Here is a 22,283-nt window from a genome sequence, read left to right as displayed (position 1 = left end):
ATAGATTACAAACAGAAACAAATGAACCAAATCATGTTTCAAACAAATTACATAACCACCATGGAATTCATGGAAGAGTATTAACCCAAGTGATTTTTAATCAGCATTTGGATGGTATATCCTCAGGCTAAGAAAAACGAAGTCTAAAAATATTGAACCCTATACTTAATATATAGAGTCATAGTTAGAAATTCTAAAACTACTTTTTGGATATTCAAAGATTGATTATGTAAATTTATTGTGGGTAATTGGAGCTTGGTTTCTCACTGTGGAGATGGAAGCTATAAATATAGAACAGGAAAAGGATAGAATAAGCCTCTGCTTTTGGATTGGAATGGGAGGTGTCAGTATGAGCTCATGTGTTTATACAGAAACAAATACTGATACATATTGAGATACAAATGTGAGTAGGCATAAATAAAGATACATATAGTTTTGAATATGGATTGATCTATAGATTCAGATGTATCTCCATATGTACACATATATGCATGTATGTATGTACACATGCATGCAGACAGATAAATATATATTCAGTCTACAGCAATGAGTTTCCAGTGTCTATGAACTCAACTCCTGCCCAAGTCATGGTTGGTACATTTTATTCTTTGCTGAAAAGAACTGTTAATCTGGGGCACCTGAGTGGCTCAGTCAGTTAAGCATCTGCCTTCAGCTCAGATCATGATCCCGGGGTCCTGGGATCGAGCCCTATGTCCCTGCTCAGCAGGGAATCTGCATCTCCCTCTACCTCTGCCCCCCCCCTCCTTGTGCTCTCTTGCTCTCTCAAATAAATAAATAAAATCTTTATCTTTATTTTTTTATTATGTTCAGTTAGCCACTGTATAGTACATCATTAGTTTTTGATGTAGTGTTCAGTGATTTATTAATTACGTATAACACCCAGTGCTCATCACAACACATGCCCCCCTTAATACCCATCACCCTGTTACTCCCTCCCCTTCACCCCAATCCCCTCTGAAACCCTCAGTTTGTTTCCTGGGGTCCATAGTCTCTCATGGTTCGTCTCCCTCTCTGATTTCTCCCGCTTCAGATTTCTCTCTCTTCCCCTATAGTCCTCTGTGCTATTGCTTATGTTCCACACGTGAGTGAAACCATATGATAATTGTCTTTCTCTGCTTGACTTACTTCACTTAGCATAATCCCTTCCAGTCCCATCCATGTCGATGCAAATGGTGGGTATTCATCCATTCTGATGGCTGAATAATATTCCATTGTATATATGGACCACATCTTCTTTATCCATTCATCTGTTAAAGAGCATCTCTTCTCCTTCCACAGTTTGGCTGTTGTGGACATTGCTGCTATGAACACTGGGGTGCGTATACCCCTTCTTTTCACTACATCTGTGTCTTTGGGGTAAATACCTAGTAGGGCAATTGCTGTGTCGTAGGGTAGCTGTATTTTTAACCTCTTGAGGAACCTTCATACTGTTTTCCAGAGTGGCAGTACCAGCTTGCATTCCCACCAACAGTGTAAGAGGGTTCCCCTTTCTCCACATCCTTGCCAACAATGATGATGAACATTTTTTCATGTGTCTGTTAGCCATCTTCTCTTCTTTGGAGAAGTCTGTTCATGTATTCTGCCCATTTTTTGACTGGGTTATTTGTTTTTTGAGTGTTGAGTTTGAGAAGTTCTTTATATATCTTGGATATCAGCCCTTTATCTGATACGTCATTTGCCCATTCTGTGGGCTGCTGACTGTTTCCTTTGCTGTGCAGAAGCTTTTTATCTTGATGAAGTCCCAAAAGTTCATTTTTGCTTTTGTTTCACTTGCCTTTGGAGATGTTTCTTGAAAGAAGTTACTGTGGCTGATGTCGAAGAGGTTACTGCCTGTGTTCTCCTCTGGGATTTTGATGGATTCCTGTCTTACACTGAGGTCTTTGATCCATTTTCAGTTTATCTTTGTGTATGGTGTAAGGGAATGGCCCAGTTTCATTCTTTTATATGTAGTTGTCCAATTTTCCCAGCACCACTTATTGAAGAGACTGTCTTTTTTCCATTGGATATTTTTTTCCTAATTTATCAAAGATTAGTTGACCATAGAGTTGAGTGTCCATTTCTGGGGCATCTCTATTCTGTTCCGTTCGTCTGTGTATTTGTTTTTGTGCCAATACCATGCTGTCTTAGTGATCCCAGCTTTGTAATATAGCTTGAAGTCAGGCAATGTGATGCCCCCAGCTTTGTTTTTCTTTTGAATCATTCCCTTGATGACTCAGGGTCTTTTCTGGTTTACAAATTTTAGGATTGTTTGTTCCAGCTCTTTGAAAAATGCCAGTGGTATTTTAATAGGAATGGCATTGAAAGTGTGAATTGCCCTGGGCAGGACAGACATTTTAACAATGTTTACTCTCCCAATCCATGAGCATGGAATGTTTTTCCATCTTTTAGTGTTTTCTTCAATTTCTTTCATAAGTGTTCTATAGTTTCTAGAGTATAGATCCTTTACTACTTTGGTTAGGTTTATCCCTAGGTATCTTACGGTTTTTGTTGCTATTGCAAATGGAATTGATTCCTTAATTTCTCTTCTACAGTTACATTTTTAGTGTATAGAAAAGCAACTGATTTCTGTGCATTGATTTTGTATCCTGCCACATTGCTGAATTGCTGTATGAGTTCTAGTAATTTGGGCATGGAGTCTTTTGGGTTTTCCACGTAAAGTATCATGTCATCTGCGAAGAGGGAGAGTTTGACTTCTTCTTTGCCAATTTGATTGCCTTTTATTTCTTTTTGTTGTCTGATTGATGAGGCTAGGACTTCTAGCACTATGTTAAACAATAGTGGAGAGAGTGGGCATCCCTTTCTTGTTCCTGACCTTAATATAATATTCACTGTGGGCTTTTCATAGATGGTTTTTATGATATTTTATGATACTAAGGAATGTTCCCTCTATCCCTATACTCTGAAGAGTTTTAATCAGGAACGAATGTCATATTTTGTCAAATGCTTTTTCTGCATCAATTGAGAGGATCATACGGTTCTTGTCTTTTCTTTTATTGATGTGCTCTATCACGTTGATTGATTTGCCAATGTTAAATCACCCTTGCATCCCAGGAATAAAACCCATTTTGTTGTGGTGAACAATCCTTTTAATGTACTTTCGGATCTTGTTGAGTATCTTGGCATCCATGTTCATCAGGGATATTGGTCTGTAATTCTCCTTTTTGATGAGGTCTTTGCCTGGTTTTGGGATCAGGGTAATGCTGGCCTCGTAGAAGGAGTCCCGGGAATGAACCCCATGTTGGGCTCCCTGCTCAGCAGGGAATCTGCATCTCCCTCTCTCTCTGCCCCTCCCCCCACTTGTGCTCTCTTGCTCTCTCAAATAAATAAAATCTTAAAAAAAAAAAAAAAGAACTGTTAATCCTTGGGAAAAGGCCTGATTCCAAGCTGAGAGCAATAAAAATTAAAGATGAATCTGGAATATCTTCTCTGGAAAGTAAGAAAGTGATGAAGGAATAAAAGGGACAAACCAAAAGATAAAAGAACCAGCTTGAAGGGTCTTCCCTTCACTATGGGGCAATTGTGCCACAGTTAAGGGCTATTACCCACTGAAAAATTTAAAAATCTCTGAGTCCACCCTGATATAAAGAAGTGATAAGAAAGGAAAGCCCTTCTTCACAGTAGAAAGGCAAACATAAATAAGCAATTTTTTAAAGAAATGATTAAGAAATCACTACTTCAAAAACACTGTTGTAATAATTTATTTAACCAAAAATCATCATGAATACTAAAATTATTAGGTGGATGTTTGTTGTCCAAAAATAGTCGTGAAATACAAAAGAAACAAATAGTAAATCTCCATTAAAGAAATTTCCCAGGCCCTACCTTAATCATGTGAATAAAATTAACATCACTGGTACTGAATCATATGAATTCCATGAGTTTCCTGACACAATGCACTTTTAGAAGAACAAATATACATTGAACTAAAATTTATATTAATGAAATTGAGTAAAGTTATATTGAGATTTTCTTAATATGAAATAGGTGCCACAGTATAAGAAATGTTCGCTGCTTTTATATGGTTTATAATCTCACTTGCATATTACTTGCCAAAAGTGCATAACTGGAATCTAAAAGTGAGGTAACATTAGAAAATCCAAATTTGTGTGCATATATGTAGGACATGAAACTAATTTAAAATGGTGCCATTTTAGGAATCTAGATTAAAAATTATATTAACCCTTTGACTCTTCTCAAAACTTTTCTCTATGTCTTAAATTCTTACAGTTAAAAGAAAGTATTGTTAGAGAAAAAGAGAACATTTAATATTAATGAAAGTTCAATACACATACACACTTTTTAAAAAATCTTTTAATCATTTTTTTATGGTGAGAACAATAATCAGTCTTTATCTTCTGCATTCTGACTAGTAAGTGAACTTCATCAGTTATTTTCAACTCTTATTTTTCTTGCAAAATCTTAGTAAGTGAAGCCAACAGTAACTATTATGTGCTGCTATTAACTCGATTACCAGCCCTTCCCCTGGAGCTACAGGCTTTATGGTATACAGCCTACTTCACATGTAACATAAGGCAACATTTATATTCAAAAAATTGCCATTACATATAATGGATTACCCTCTTGCCAACACTAGGCCACATACTTTGTATTTTGTTTTATCAGTAGCCCATCACTGATAATATGTATGCTATTCTGAATGGGCTAGTTTATATAGTAGTAACAAAAGATTACAACATCTTTAGTGATTTAAAAAACTAAACATTTAGGGCACCTGGGTGGCTTAGATGGTTAAGCCTCTGCCTTTGGCTCAGGTCATGATCCCAGGGTCCTGGGATCAAGGCCTGTGTCGGGGGTCCCTGCTCAGTGGGGAGTCTGCTTCTCCCTATACCCCTCCTGCACCATTCTTGATCTCTCTCTCTCATTCTCTCGCTCTCAAATAAATAAATAAAATCTTAAAAAAAAGCAAATGTTTAATTTTGATGGAAAAAACATAACTACCACAGTCTTTTTCTGAAAATTTAGTGCATTTCTTCCTTAGAATAACATCATCTTCATAATGCTTGTATGTGTCAGTCAGTACATTTAACTGAAATCAGTGGTCTTCATTGAGTGCTATTCCTTATACATTAAAAATAATGAAGTTTTGGAAAAAATACAGTTACTGTTCCTTATTTACATTATGACAGAAATGTGAGGTTAAATGTTAATGATTTTGATTAACTTATAATTGAATATTGTTTAATATAATATTTAATTATACAGAAGATGAACAAGAGTTTTCTAGTTGAGTGGATTCTAAAATGGTTATAGTCATGCATATAAATCAATCATTGATGTGTACAAATACAATGAATATGATTGATTTTTTCTCATGATAAACACCCTTTTCTTTACCTTAGAAAGCAAAGCTAGTGAAGCATTTATAAATATCCATATAAATCATAATGTATATTTTAATGATATCATTCATGAGATTTTATAAGTGAAAGCACTCCAGATATTGCTAATAATTATTTTTACTTATTTTTAAATTATTATTTACATTTAAGTTTGATATATTACAAATATTATCTTCCAGTAATGAATTAGTTTGCTAGAGCTGCCATACAAATACCACAGACTGAGTTTCTTAAACAACACAACACTGTTTCCTCACAATCCTGAGGTCTGTATGTCCAAAATCCAGATATTGGCAGGACTGGTTTCATTCTGAGGGCCTCTCTCCTTGACTTGTAGATCCATTTTCTTCCAGTATTTTTACATGATCTTTCTCCTGTGTATGTCTGTGTCTTGATCTCTTCCTTTTATAAAGATACCAGTCATATTGGACAAGAGCTAACCCTAATGACTCCCTTTTAATTTAATTGCCCCTTTAAAGGTCTTACCTTCAAATATAGTCACACTTTCAGGCACTGGAGATGAACCTGATCATATCAATTTTAGGGGAACACAGTTTAGTCCTTAATAGGTAATCAGAGTTATTAGGTTGTGTTAATTTAAATAAAATGTATATTAATGAAGTTGGGCAAAGTTATATTAGGATTTTCCTACTATTAAATAGGTGCCATGTATAAGAAATGTTCACTGCTTTATAGTTTACAATCTGATATGGAGATTTGTTGTAGGGAAAGATGTACCAAAGGACATTTATTTTGTCTACCCAGCACTCCATTTCTCTCTTCTTCTTAGGGTAATATATGGGTGATTGATATCCTGCTCACTCATATTAATGCCTGCTCTGCTGGTATAAGGAGTAAGCACATAACAAATGTGCAGCCCTAGTCTCTTTGATATATTAAATGGCCCAGTTCTGGGACTAATTTTCTAACAGAGGAAAAGAAACAAAAAACAGAAAACTTCCCTAAGAAAGTGTAGTGGTAGAGAAGGATCCTTTCATTTTTATTTGTGGAATTGTGAGTTGTGATTCCAGAATTTCTTTTTTTTTTTTAAGTTAAATTCAATTCGCCAACATATAGTACATCATTAGTTTTTGATACAATGTTCAGTGATTCATTAGTTGCATATAACATCCAGTGCTCATCACATCACACGCCCTCCTTAATACCCATCACCCTGTTACCCCCTCCCCACCACCCCCATCCCCTCTGAAACCCTCAGTTTGTTTCCCGGGGTCCATAGTCTCTCATGGTTTGTCGACTCTCTGATTTCTTCCCGTTCAGTTTTCCCTCCCTTCCCCTATTGTCCTCTGCACTATTCCTTATATTCCACATATGAGTGAAGTCATATGATAATTATCTTTCTCTGACTGACTTATTTCACTTAACATGATACCCTCCAGAATTTCTGATAACCATGTGTATCCCAGTTTGGGTTACCTGGAAGAAGACCATAAGATGTAAATTAGCATAAAAAGAGATGTGTTTTTTGTTGTTGTTTTGTGACCACAAACATATAGCTTAAAACAACAGAAATTGTTCGGAAGGCCAGAGGTCTGAAATCTAGCCAGAGGTAGAGCTGTGTTCCCTCCAGAGTTCCCAGCTCTAAGGCAGTATCCATTCTTGCCTCTTCCAGTTTTTGGTGGATGTTGGCATTATGGCTTCATCTCTCTGCTCTATCTTTATATTACCTTTTCTGTGTCTGCCTATGTCAAAAGTCCCTCTACTTCTTTTTTCCCAGCTCTATTGAGGTATAAATGACATATAACATTGTGTAAGTTTAAGGTATACAACATAATGTTATAGATAGATAGATAGATAGATAGATAGATGATAGATAGATCATGATGTATATATATAGTGAAACAGTTACCACAATAAGGTTAATTAGTTAGGGATTCTTTTATATCCTTATTTGGTAATACATTTCTTCAAAATAGTTGCCCACTTTTTATTGGGTTATTTGTTTTCTTATTACTGAATTTTGAGCTATTAAAATATTGTAGGATCAAAACACTTATCAGATATATGATTTGCAAATGTTTTCTCCCAGTGTCTGGCTTTTCTATTTTCTTTTTTTTTTTTTTTTTTTTTTTTTTAAAGATTTTATTTATTTATTTGACAGAGAGAGACACAGCGAGAGAGGGAACACAAGCAGGGGGAGTGGGAGAGGGAGAAGCAGGCTACCCGCAGAGCAGGGAGCCCGACGCGGGACTCGATCCCAGGACCCCGGGATCATGACCTGAGCCGAAGGCAGTCGCTCAACCGACTGAGCCACCCAGGCGCCCCAGGCTTTTCTATTTTCTTAACATTGTGTTTTAAAGAACAAAAAGTTCTTAATTTTGATAAAGTTCAATTTATTCATTTTTCTTTATGAATTATGCCTTTGGTGTCATATCTAAGAAAATTTTCTAAACACAAAATCAAAAAGATTTCCTCCTACATTTACTTCTAAAATGTATAGCTTTATGTGTAAGTCTCTGATCAATTTTGAGTTACTTTTATTTATAGTAAGAAGTATTGATTATGGCTTATTTTTTAGAATGTGAATAATTAATTGTTCCACAAATCATATTTTCCAAAATCACTTGAGAATTGCTGCTGCACCTTGTCTCAGATCAATTGGCCACATATAAATGGGTCTACTTAAGGACACACTATTCCTTTTTAAAATGTAAAAAAAGTTCTGGGGTGCCTGGGTGACTCAGTCAGTTGAGCGTCTGACTCTTGGTTTTGGCTTGGGTCGTGATCTCAGGGTCCTGGGATCAGGCCCTGCATCAGTCTCCGTGCTCAGCTGGGAGTCTGCTTGAGATTCTATCTCTCCTTCTCCCTCCCCCCTCCCTCTTCACTCTCTCTCTCTCTCTCTCTTTCTCAAATAAATAAATAAATCTTAAAAAACACACACACACACATTCTTAGTTCACAAGTAGTACAAAAATAGGCCACAATATAGATTAGGCCTAATGAATATAGTATAATTGACAAATAAAATTTGTATATATTTAAATTGTATAAATTAATGTTTTTATACACATGTATATTATGATGTAATTACCACAATCAAGTTAATTAACATATCCATCACCTCACATAGTTAGCATTTTTTTCTTTCTTTGGGGGGATGGTGAGAACACTTTGGATCTACCCTCTTAGTAAATTTCAAGTACAAGTATACAATACAGTATTGTTAAAGTCACATTACTATACCTTGTTCTCCAGAACTTCATCGTGCTTTACTGAAATTTTGTCCTCTTTGATCAATATCTCTCCATTTCCCCATCCTTCCCAGCCTCTGACTACTACTATTCTACTCTTTGCTCTATGAATATGACTATTTTAGGTTCCGCATAGAAGTGAAATTATGCAGTATTATCTTTCTGTGTCTGGCTTATTTTGTTTACCATATTGTCCCCAGGTTTATTCCTGTTGCAAAAGGCAGGATTTACTTCTTTTTCGGCCTAAATAATATTTGTGTGTGTGTGTGTGTGTGTGTGTGTGTCTGTATGAGAGAGAGAGAGATATCAATTGATGGCCATTTAAATTTGTTTCCATATCTTGGTTCTTGTTAATAATGCTGCAATGAACATAAGAGTGCAAATGTATGTTCGAGATACTGATCTAATTTCTTTTGGTTATAAACCCAGAAGTAGGATTACTGGATTATCTAGTAGTCATATTTCTAATTTTTTGAGAAGACTTCATACTGTTTTCCATAATGGCTGTACCAATTGTCATTCTAATCAGCTGTGTACAAAGGTTCACTTTCTCCACATCTAAATGCTTTTTCTGCATCTATTTAGATGATCATGTGGGGTTTTGCTTTCATTTTTTTTAATGTAGTATATCACATTGATTGATTTGTGCGTGTTGAATTATTCTTGCATCCTTAGGATAATCCCATTTGGTCATGGTGTGTGATCTTTTTAAAGTGCTGTAAATTTGGATTTTTGTCTCAGTGTGCATCAGGGGTATTGGCCTATAGTCTGCTTTTCTTGTGTTGTCTTTTCCTGGTTTTGGTATAAGGGTGATGCTGGCCTCATAAAGTGAGTTTGAAAGTGTCCTCCCTTTTTTGTTATTTGGAAAAGGTTAAGACAGATTGGTATTAATTCTTTGAATGTTTGGTATAATTTACCTGTAAAACCAACTGATCCTGGACTTTTTTATTGGGTTTTTTTTGATTACTGATTCAATGTTACTATTTATTATTGGTCTGTTCAGGTTTTCTATTCCTTCTTTTTTTTTTAAGATTTTTATTTATTTATTTGAGAGAGAGAGAATGAGAGACAGAGAGCAAGAGAGGGAGGAGGGTCAGAGGGAGAAGCAGACTCCCTGCCGAGCAGGGAGCCCGATGCGGGACTCGATCCCAGGACTCCAGGATCATGACCTGAGCCGAAGGCAGTCGCTTAACCAACTGAGCCACCCAGGCGCCCCATTCTATTCCTTCTTGATTCAGTGTTGGTAGATTACATGTTTCTAGGAATTTATGCATTACATCTAGGTTATCCAGTTGTTAGCTGGCGTAATAATATCTCATAGTAGTCCTTTAAGGTGTTTTTTTCCCTGAATCTTCTGTTTATCATTAGATATTATTTATTTGAATTAAATTATTTATTTGAGTCTTCTCTCTTTTCTTCTTAGTCTATTAAGGGTTTATTGATTTATCTTTTCAAAAAACCAACGCTCAGGTTTGTTGAATTTTTAATATCTGTTAATATTGTTTTGATATTGTTTTTAATTTTGTTTTTCTATTCTTTATTTTATTTATTTCTTCTCTAATATATATTTCCTCCCTCTGCTAACTATAGGCTTAGTTTGTTCTTCTTTTTCTAATCCCAGGAGATGTAAAGTTACGTGAGGGCTTGTGAATGTTTATTTGCACAGTGTCAAATATAATCTCTGTAAATACTAAAAACAACCTCTGAGTCTGTTTTATTCATGACCTTTCGTTAAATATAAGCATATTAATTTCCCCTTTCCCCTAACAGTACAAATTTAGCCTGACTGACTTCCCTTTTTATTAAAATATGACCCCAGCTTCTACTTAGATTCTCCTGATCATTTGACCACATCATTGTAACCACAGGACTCAAATTGTTAACCTTCCCTTGACAACATATTGAAGGAAAATGGGGATAGAATGTTAGAGTTTCTAACCCTCTATTTTAGAGAACACTTTGATAATATGATTGAACTGCCTAGAAGTAATATATACTTATCATAGTACTTAACTTGTTTTTATCTCTTGAAAGAAGGTATATTTTTCCTGTCAGAATCACACATTAGATATGTCAAGCCATTGATAGAATAAAAAAACATCATTTTCACTAAAAATAAGTAGAAGTATTTTCTTCTGAAGAAAAAAAGACTAAGATTCATGATAAATTTGAACAAATAATGCAAGCAGAAAAAGTTGTTCACTTTTCTCTTTTTTATAACCTATAATTAAGTGATGTGAACTCTGGATAATCAATTGATTGGGAGTCTACTATAATCATCATGCCTTAGCCTTTCCTCCTCCTATGTGAATAATTAATACTCTTGAAACAAAAGCAGGACACTGCAATGATGATTTCAAATATTCTTCTATTGTTAAGATACCTAGTATAGCATAAAAATGATGAACAAAGCATGTAATTGAATTTGAATCTTTTATTTTTTTTTGTTTTGTACAGAAGCAAGTATTTAAATTTGCAACTAAAAGAAAAATTTCTCATATCATTCGCATGTAAAATGTTGATTTTTCTTTAAAAAAAACTATTCTGTATAACATTTCTTAAATATTGGCAGTTGTTATTCTTTTAATATTTATATTGGCACATATAATTAGGTTTTCAACCTTTTACATTTGAGTGTAATTTGGCTGTATTTTGCTTAATTCAGTAGTTCAGACAGCTTAAAATAATTTTATATGAGGAATCAATAAGTTGTTTAAGCCACTGAGCTACTAAGGCCAAATTCAGGTCCCTGGCCCCACACAAAAATATATTCTTCTACACACAAAGGCAAGATACAATGGTGTGTCTACATTTTCAAAATTCATGATGATTACAAGAAAAATAATTTCAACTCTATTTTTTAAGGAAAAGGAGCAAAAAAGATACACATTTTAAAGACTAAGAGGATAATGGTGACCAGTTATGGCACTTTATATGTTGCTATAATATAAAAATATAGTTCATTGAAGACTTTTTTCACCTCAATATTTTATTTTTCCACACTGCAAGGTCATTTCTGCTACTTTTTCTTAGTAGAAAGTTGTGCATTTAGGACAAATGTAGAAGTTTTTATGACTATAGAAAGTTTTATTTTAAAGATTAAGTGTATTGGGTTTCAAGGTTGTGGAAGACAAGGTGAGGTATAAGAAGAGAGTGAAATGTTTAAAAAAAAAAAGGATGATTGAATTTATGAGAGATAGGAAGATGCAAGGTTCACTGAAACACTTCCAGTAGATTAAAAAATGAAATGCAATGAGGAGGCTGCGATACCTTGTGAGCCTGGATTCTGGTCACTTGGCTCTGTGCCTTGATGTATACTTTCTTTCACCTCAACAGGGGAGAGCAACAGAATTGAAGGTTGTCAAGAGTCTTTTGGCTTCTAGAACATACATCCAAGTATCAGGCATGTAGGGCTTGAGTCAGAAGCCGTTTGTTTCACTTAAAAAATATACCAAGTTACCTACTACATGTTATAGCACTAAGAAAAATGCACAAAATTTTTGTTTCGTCTTAAAGGGCTGAGAACAATAAACCAATCAGTAAGCTATGTAGTGTGTGAGATGATAAGTCTGATGAAGAAAAAAGTTAAAAGAATAAAGAGTGATAGGGAGGATGGATGTGGGGAATTGGCTTTTTAGCAGATTGATAAAAGAAAGCTTCTCTAAGGTAAAATTTAAGCAAAGTACTTGAAGAAGGTGAGATAGGAGTCATGCATATAACTCTAGAACCAGATGTTTCTAGAGAGAACATCAAGTACAAACTTACTTCAGCAGGGGCTTCCCTGGTAGATTTGAGGAATACATATGAGGCCTACACATCAGACCTGAGTGAACAAGAGAGTGATTACAAGTAAGGTTGGATGGGTAACGGGAGTGTCAAATTTGAAGACTTGTAGCCTTTGCAACAGATTCTGCTACAAACCTTGGAAGAAGTGATGGTTGCAATGACAGAGATGGAATTTCAAGCTAGCCTAGAAGAAGGGATTTTTGAAATCTTGTTGAATTTAACCTGGACATCAAAGTTGTAGAATCTAGGACAGGAAAATCTAAGTCTTAGAAAATAAAATAAAATAAAATAAAATAAGTCAATCAAGAAAGACATGTATCATATGACTTCATTGATATGAAAAATTCTTAATCTCAGGAAACAAACTGAGGGTTGCTGGAGTGGTGGGGGATGGGAGGGATGGGGTGGTTGGATGATGGACATTGGGGAGGGTGTGTGCTATGGTGAGCCCTGTGAATTATGTGAGACTGTTGAATCACAGACCCGTACCTCTGAAACAAATAATACATTATACGTTAAAAAAAAAAAGAAGAAGAAGATAGCAGGAAGGGAAAAATGAAGGGGGGGAAATCGGAGGGGGGAGACAAACCATGAGAGACTATGGACTCTGAGAAACAAACTGAGGGTTCTAGAGGGGATGTGGGCGGGGGGATGGGTTAGCCTGGTGATGGGTATTAAAGAGGGCACGTACTGCATGGAGCACCGGGTGTTATATGCAAACAATGAATCATGGAACACTAAATCAAAAACTAATGATGTGATGTATGGTGATTAACATAATAAAAAAAAGAAAAAGAAAAAAATAATAAAATATTATAGTTACTGTTAATGTCCACTGCACATGTCTTCCTGCTGGTTTATCCTTGCACACCCCTCCCAAGAAACATTCTTATCATGAATTGGGTGTTTATTATTTATCTATGTTTTAAAATATATTTATATTTTAAACCACATACACAATTTTTAAACTTTTTAAACTTTACGTATGTTCTATGATTTTAACTCTCCCTTCTATGTATGTAAATTATTTACATTGTTATATATAGCTATAACATATTCATTTTCATTTTTCCTGAGGATTCCATTTTTTTAACACACCACAGGTTACTCATACCCCTGTTGAGGGGCACTTAGTTTATTTCTAGTTTTCCTCCAATATAAATGATGTTGATAGGGACTTTTTTTTTTTTGCATCTTTGTATCATCTCTTTGTTCCCCAGTGCAAGAATTTCTCTAAGGTATGTATCTAAGAGTGTAATTGTTAAGTCATAGGGGCATGTGCATTTTAAACTTACCACATCAGGCTATATATTTCTCTACACATTCATTTCACCAATGTACTCTATAATCCACATTCTAGGACAGATCCATTTTTCTCAGTTTTTCCAAATGGGTTCAAGATTATAAATGGAGGAGACAAATTTAAAATTTTCTTAATTGTCCTGTACACAGCTTACACATTATCATTCCTGGCCTTTGTCCACCAAGTGCTTACCAAACCTTCAATAAGACATCTACTTTTTTGAGATCCCAGATGCCTATTTAATGAATGTATGTTATATTTTATCTGGAATTCTTTAGTCTTTATAAGAATGCAACCCATCCCCCTAAATATCTGATTTGTCCCCTAATGTGTGGAGAACATACCGGTTTGTTATATTGTGAAATATTCCCTAGGTCATTCTTAGCAAATTTTTCTTAGCAATTTCTTAATTGAGCATAATTGACATATGTTATTAGCTTCGGGTGTATAACAAAGTGATTTGATAATTATATACATTACAAATGCTTACCATGTGGTTACCATCTGTCATCAAATGTATTATAATATTATTGACTATATTCCCCACGCAGTACTTTTCATCTCCATGACTTACTTATTTTATAACTGAAAGTGTATATCTCTTAATCCCATTCACCTGTTTCACCTATCTCCCTACTCTCCTCTTCTTTGGCAGCTACTAGTTTTTTCACTATATTATATGAGTCTGTTTCTCTTTGTTGTTGTTGTTTGTTCATTGTTTCATTTTTTTTTTTTTTTTAGATTCCACATATAAGTGAAATCATACGGTATTTGTCTTTTTCTGTCTGACTTATTTCACCAAAGATAATACACTCTAGCTCCATCCTTGTTGTTGTAAATGGCAAGATTTCATTCTCTTTTATGGCTGAGTAACACTCCATTGTGTATATACCACATCTTCTTTATCTGTTCATCTATGGATGGACACTTAGATTACTTCCATATCTTGGCTGTTGTAAATAATGCTGCAATAAACATAGAAGTGCATATATTTTTTTGAATTAGTGTTTTAATTTTCTTTAGGTAGTGAGTTTAAATATAGTCTCCCTCTGATGAACTTTGGGTTTATCAATTTATCTGTCTCCTCTGCTGCTCTTTTGGCTGCCCCTGTGGTATCCCTGGGTTTTATCAGTTCCCTTTCTCCATTCTTATATTACCTATGTTCAGATTCACCTCTTTTATCAAACCCCTGTGTATCTGCAACATAAATTTTAATCAAATGCTATTTTTTAAGATCATATGATACTTATAGAAAGATAATTTATTTGTATTATATATTGTCCCCAGTAATAGTGACTAATTTTATATGTCAAATAACATCTAAAGTATTTTGCCAGATAATTTTATTTTCCTTAAAGAGATAGATCAGAAGAAATGGAATAAATCCACACCCAGGTTATGCATGGTGGTAGATAAGTCTGTTTGATCTAAAATAGCTTTCTGAGATTTGTGAAATATCTGAAGGAAATGATATTTCAAAAGCTCTTTAATATTCAAGTCTAAAACTGACTTGGAAAGATTTGTGATAGTCTAGTCAGAATGGAAAGTATTTTACATATGTGGTATTTGGAAGGTTCAAAATCGGGAAAGTTTACATTTACTTAACAAAGAAAATGTTAAGTCAAATGTGCCTGAGATGGTGATTTGAGTAAAAGGATGACAAGATCATGGACTAGACCTGAAGAACTCGGTTAAATCACATTTTAGGACCAGTAAATAGAGGAAATTACTTTTAAAAGGAGTTAGAGTTGAGATCCTCAAATTTTTAAACCTGCTTTACTTTGCTTCTGATCAGTATATATATGTATGAAAAATCAATTTCTGTGAATAAAGAGAATGCTTCCTAATAACACTTTCCAGAAAATCCTTACTGCCAGATCCAGAACTGTTCTAATTTTTAATGCCAGTGTAGTGGCAGCAACTGAAATAAATAATCTGTTGTGGAAATTTCAATGAATATTTATAGCCAAGTATTAGATAGTCTGAGTAGACTTCTGGTTTCAGATACTCACTGTTACTGTAATCAATAGATTGTAATTGGAACTGTCTACTGAATAGTATCTGCATATTTCATGCCATCATTTTCTTCTCTGGGTATTTAGTGTGAGGCTTTGCCAGCACATAAATTACATTCATTCCTGTGAAGACAGTAGATAGGTTTGAAGCCATTTGACAAACAATAGAGCCCATTTTCTTAATATGAATTAAGATCTAAGCAGGTAATCATCAATTCTCAATACCAAATCTCAAAGCAACAGACACATTCAACAATATCAGTAATGAAATTTCTTTTAAAGAGTCTAGAGTTTTATTTTCTCTTATTTTGTTAAAAAAAAAAGTTAGGCTTATCATTGGCATTTGCTTAGTCCTATGATGACAGGAATACAGGCGATCTTATATATTGTATTTTCCTGTGTACAAAATCCTTCAAATACATTTTGAATCTGAACTTTTAAACAAGAAAACATTGATATCTATGAAGGTAACATATTAATCTCAATTTTATTGCTATTTTTAAGCTAGTTTTATAACATGGATTGTAGGTCCAATTATCAATTAAATTCATGTTCTTCACATTTTACGTAAGAGCTGATGTAGGAAAACTTTAAGAAACATCTTCCTCAAGCAGTGATATTATCAAGAGTGGAAACTAGAAAACTTTTTCAAAAGGAACTATATAGTTCTATTTAAAAAATCTATTTTGTATCTGTTTTTTAATAGTACCATTTATTTTATATTTGTATTAGCTTCCTATTTCTGCTCTAACAAATTATCACAAATTTAGTGGCTTAAAATAAAAATGTATTATCTTACAGATCTTGAGGTCAGAAGTCAGAGATGAGTCTTATGGGGCTAAAATCAAGATGTTGGCTGGGCTGCATTCTTTCTAGAGGATCCAGTGGAAATTTCAGTTTCAGAAACTGCTTACATTCCTTGGCTCATGGCCCCTTCTTTCATCTTCAAAGTCTATCATTCCAATCTTTACCTCCTTTGTCATATCTCCTTTTTCTGAGTCTGACAATCTTGTTTTGTTTTGTTTTTTTACAAAAACCATTGTGATCACAGTGGGCCCACTCAAATCATTCAAGATAATCTCCCCCCATAATCCTTAAGTTAATCACATTTGCAAAATCCCTTTTGGTATGCAAAGTAACATGTTAGGATTGAAAGGATTGGTGAGAAACATTTGAGGGGGGTATTATTCCATCTACTACAGTATCTAGGATCACTCCAGCATGTTCATGACAACTGGCAAGATGTATGTACAGGCCCGCATATAAAGCAGAAGCAGTACATCATATTTGCCTTTCCATAACTCAGCAGTCATTCATTGTGGTCAATAGGTATATTGTTATTCATAATCATAGGAAATGGTTAACTTCCTCAAAGAATGAAATGTCTACCTTGTCATTTGTTGCAAAAGAAAGACTGACAATTAAGCAGTACTTTATTCTTCAATCTAATATGTATGGATATTTTTAATGTTTTGTCAATATGTTTCTTTTATTCATTTTAAGGAGTGAATTTTCTAACATTTTATTGAAACCCTGAAAACATTTGGAGGCACCGTCTCTTTACTATATCTGGGGACAAATGATTACTTTTAAAGTACTGTGGCTCTTACCTTCAGAACTAGAATTTCCTTGGTCTGAATTTCTGTTCTCTTTTTTCTAATCTGCAACCCTAAATGATCCAGTTTTGGAAAATGCTAAAAGTCTCTAATTTTGAAGTTGGTCCCTTAATGCTATTTTTACCAAAATCTTTGCAACTATTTATAACATCCTGCAAAGCAAACTTTGCAAGTGATATTAATTTCTGTTCTTTTAGGACTATGTCAGTTGCTTCTCAAGAAGTGCTTTCAGGAAGATTTAGGAACTCCTAACAAGGCAGATTTCCAAAGCAGTATTACTCATTGGTTGTTTATATTCTTTTTTTTTTTTAATGAGGAGTTCATACTTCACTAAACTTTACTCTTCAGATACATTGTATTTTGCCTTCAGACTGCTTCTCATTTGAACATAAATCTTCCTTATATATTTCCAAATTTGAGTGCCCTGGAATGAGTGTTACCTTTTATTTTACCATAGATGGACCTATGAGATTTTTTTATTTAATGACTGATTAATTTCATCTTAAATAATAGTTTTGTATCAATTACATTTCTCATGAAGTAGTTCTTGCATTTTACTGCAATCTGATGGTATCTGTTTTCCCTTATTCCTTCAAATTCAAGGTGTCCACTGAATTTGACAACAAAAGAGAAATCTCACTACTTTGAGAAAGAAATAGCAAAGACTGTAATAAGTAAGCCCCCCCCAAAAAAGACAAAACCCTGCATTTAATTGATTAAAAGATCAGTTGCAAAGTAACATTGATAATTCTTTTAAGAATCTGGGCTAAGAAAGTATAAGAGAGAGAATTATGAAAAAGTGGGGTGAAGCTGTGAAAGAGCAGTGTGGAGAAACTGGGTTTCTTTGGTTGGCTATTTGACATTGGTTTAATTCAGTTTGCTTTTTAAATTTTGTGCTTGATTTGTATTGTTTCATTGTAATTTTGGGTGAGGAAGGTATAAATCATGTTTAAGTTGGTATTAATAACAAATTAGATGAATAAACTATTCTTAAATATTATATCTATGGAAATGACTAACACACCAACACATAAGTTCAAAAAAGTTATTATTATTTATTATTAACATCACATGAAAAGTAGATTCAGTAAGTTTCCTAAGACTATGGAGATGGTACAGGATGCTGCAAGACGTTGAATTAACTGACCTCCATATTTCTATCACAACTGTAAAATAAATGTGCAGTGAGCAGTACAAGAAATTTCCCTGTGTATCAGAGTCCCACCGAAGTTGGAAATCTTTGGAACCTTGTGTGAATGCTAGCTACAACAGTATTTAAAAGCCCAGTCTGCCTCTCAGAAGCTAAGGAGATCATTCCTATAGGACTGGCAAATCAACATGGGACAATTAATATTTATAAATGCTATAGACACAGAAAATAATGTATCTATCATCATCTCAGATCCCCACAATAAAAGGCTTTGTTAATAATTTCTGTTCAGTAATAGGGTGACCAATCATCCAAGTTGACCCAGGACTGTCCCAGCTTTAAAACTGAAAGTAACATTATACATATATATACATATATATATATATATTTCAGAAAATTAAAATTTATAATTTTTTATCGCTCTGAATCATTGAAGTCACCAATTTATAATCTCTCAAATGTCGCTGATAATTGCTTGAGATTACCAGTGTCTAGTCCTGGGTCCAAGTCTTTGAAACAAACTTGTATTGCTGGCACTTTCATCCAAGAGAGTAAATAATGAGTTTCCTAGGGATATGATTACATGTGGACATATAATTTTTATATCTCATTGTGCATCACTGGAGTAAAAACAGAAACAAAAACAAAAACAAAAGAAGGAGAGAGAGTGAGAGGTTGGAGGCCGCTTGGTTTGCTAGACTGTGTATCATGATGAAGAACAGGGATTGTGAGAATTAAACATTTTTTTCTAAGCATTCTCTGTGGCAGCGTCATCCTGATTCATACTGCTATCATGGTGGAAGAAGGTGACCTGAAGGCACATTTGTGATGCATTGGCTGTGCTAATTTGGAACTTCTTTGCCTGGTATGCAGTAATAATAAAGAGTTACAGTGACTTGGAGTTCCTTAGAGATCTCACTGTAGAAAAATGGATTTCATTTGAATCTTGGATGCACTCATCCAATTTCTCTATTGTTCATTAAGCAGCACTGGTGGTGAGTTATAGGGGGAAAGTCTATAAATATTAATATCTTTTGTCATTACAAGTAGTAGTTTCCAGCTTATTATTCTCAAATATTTTTTAGAACTGGAATTCTAGTAAAGTTAAAAAATTGTTCAACTATAAAAGCATTGGAAAAATAGGCTAAATCAGATGATTATCACCAGTAATGACAGAAGTTGCTTTACGATTAATAACATTTGTTAGCCTTTGTTTCAATTAACTCCTTGCTGAATGTACATCATAGTACAGTGAAAAATGCCATAACTTTTGGATTCACAAAGGCTCAAATTCAAAAACTGACTTTCCAATTCACTATTTTAAGCAATGATATTGTTTCCCTAAGCCTCAGTTTCCTTAATTGAAAAATGTGAACATCTATTCTTAGGGTTTACTTTGAAGATTACATGAAAACATATATTAGGCACAAAGCAGGCAGCAAACGCTCACACTTTACTTTTCAAATCTGTTCAAAACTCACTGACTAAAAAGAGAATGATCTTTCATCATCTGCTTATTAAATATGTGAATTTTTTGAGGTTGTGAGATTCCTCTTGCTTAGGTCGAGATAGAAAGTGTTTCTTCGGGGCGCCTGGGTGGCTCAGTTGGTTAAGCGACTGCCTTCGGCTCAGGTCATGATCCTGGAGTCCCGGGATCGAGTCCCGCATCGGGCTCCCTGCTCAGCAGGGAGTCTGCTTCTCCCTCTGGCCCTCCCCCCTCTCATGCTCTCTCTATCTCATTCTCTCTCTCAAATAAATAAATAAAATCTTTAAAAAAAAAAAAAAAAGAGAGTGTTTCTTCCCTTAAGTAATGAGGCAAAAGGGGAAGATCAAGGGTAGTCCTATTCCACGAGATGATTGCTGACAGTCTACCTAATCATAACTATTTTCCTGACTCCAAGACCTCAATCTTTAGGGCTGGAATACATAGGGTTGTATTATCTTTTCCCTAATTCTCCTGTATTATAATTTTATGGATTATTATGTATGCGATATGCACAAATACATTGCAAAGTCTAACATATCACATATATAGTATAGATAGGGTATATTATTATACCTGCCCTTAAAAGATAACAAATAGCTACTGTTTGCTCACTTCCTAGTATCTGCAAAAAGATTTAGAAGCTCTCCTAAATCATGAAAAATACTCTACCAAATCCCTAAAGACGCAAAATCAAAAAATTAGGCTGATTAAAACATATTCAACCAATTCTAATTTTTATAAAAGGAGTAGTTACAGCACTTAAGTTCTCAATCTTTATAGCTAAATGTAATTATCTGTGTGATAGAGATAATAAGATTACAGGATGGTGTGAGGATTAAATGAATTGTAGGAAGGGAAAAATGAAGGGGGGGAATCGGAGGGGGAGACGAACCATGAGAGACTATGGACTCTGAGAAACAAACTGAGGGTTCTAGAGGGGAGGGGGGTGGGGAGGTGGGTTAGCCTGGTGATGGGTATTAAAGAGGGCACATACTGAATGGAGCACTGGGTGTTTAACGCAAACAATGAATCATGGAACACTACATCAAAAACTGATGATGTAATGTGTGGTGATTAACATAACATAATAAAATAAAATTTTAAAAAAAATATAAGAGAGGGGTGCCTGGGTGGCTCAGTCATTAAGTGTCTGCCTTTGGCTCAGGTCATGATCCCAGGGTCCTGGGACCGAGCCCTGCATCCGGCTCCCTGCTCCGCGGAGACCTGCTTCTCCCTCTCCCACTCCCCCACCTTGTGTTCCCTCTCCCGCTGTGTCTCTCTCTGTCAAATAAATAAATAAAAATAAAAATCATAAGAGAGTCTTGATTTCTAGTACTGGTGACTCACTAGCAGCCTGTACTAACAGTATACGTAATATAGATTTATTCATTTTTATTTTCAGTATTTCTTGATTTACATTTTTGTAGAAAATATTAAATACTCTAATCTTTCCCCTAGGGTTATTTAAAATAATATTATTTACTCTAGATAAATTGGCTCCATGTAGTAGTTAAATGTAGTTATACATTCCAGCCCAAACCTCAAGCTTAAACTTTCTGCTTCTATCATTGTTGCTATAAGACATTCTCCGTTTCTGGATCAATGAAGCTTTTTCTTTTTTTATTCTTATTCTTACCAGACAGATTGTAATTTGACAAACTATATCCCAGAGTAAATAAGAACTTCTGGATGAATGAAAGCAGTTATAAGTTAGTAAACTCTAATTTTCACCAAGTTCTTACCTACATGATTTAGTCAAAGGGCCTACAGACTTGGGCTCTGGGTAACCAAACCAGCCTATCAGTCACCACATCTTGCTTAGACATGCCCACTTTTAATTCTTGCTCATTTCATTTCACCTCACTTTTCAGTGCCAGCTGATGTATAATGATCCTAGAACTTTTAGCACAGGTCTAATTGGACCCACTGTGCACTCATAATGAGAACTTTAGAAATGAAATTCAATACTGGAAGAAAACTATAGGTCAATGTAGAAAAATACTTATTTGTGCCTTTCATAAATATCTTTTAGTCTTTTCTATTTCCGCATCGCTGGCCATGAAAATCAAAAGTCCTCAGGAAACAAAAACATATTTTTATATTGATTTCTTATCTTTTACAGAGTTATGTCTCCCATTCTAACACTGACTGAAAAGGCTGGAATTCCTTCCCCTCTGCATCCTGTTTCCTTTTGCCTTAGACTTTTCATTCTTCAATCTCTTCCCATCTCTTCACTTCACTTCTTTCTTAAAATCTGGATAACTGTTTAATTTTTAAAAATATAATTAAAATTGTGTGAATATACTAAAAAATCTCATGCTTTCAAGTGGAAAA

The sequence above is a fragment of the Neomonachus schauinslandi genome, chromosome 1 (assembly GCF_002201575.2).
Source record: "Neomonachus schauinslandi chromosome 1, ASM220157v2, whole genome shotgun sequence".
Taxonomy (NCBI): domain Eukaryota; kingdom Metazoa; phylum Chordata; class Mammalia; order Carnivora; family Phocidae; genus Neomonachus; species Neomonachus schauinslandi.
The sequence above is the reverse complement of the archived record's forward strand: the minus strand, read 5'-3'. Positions refer to the sequence as shown.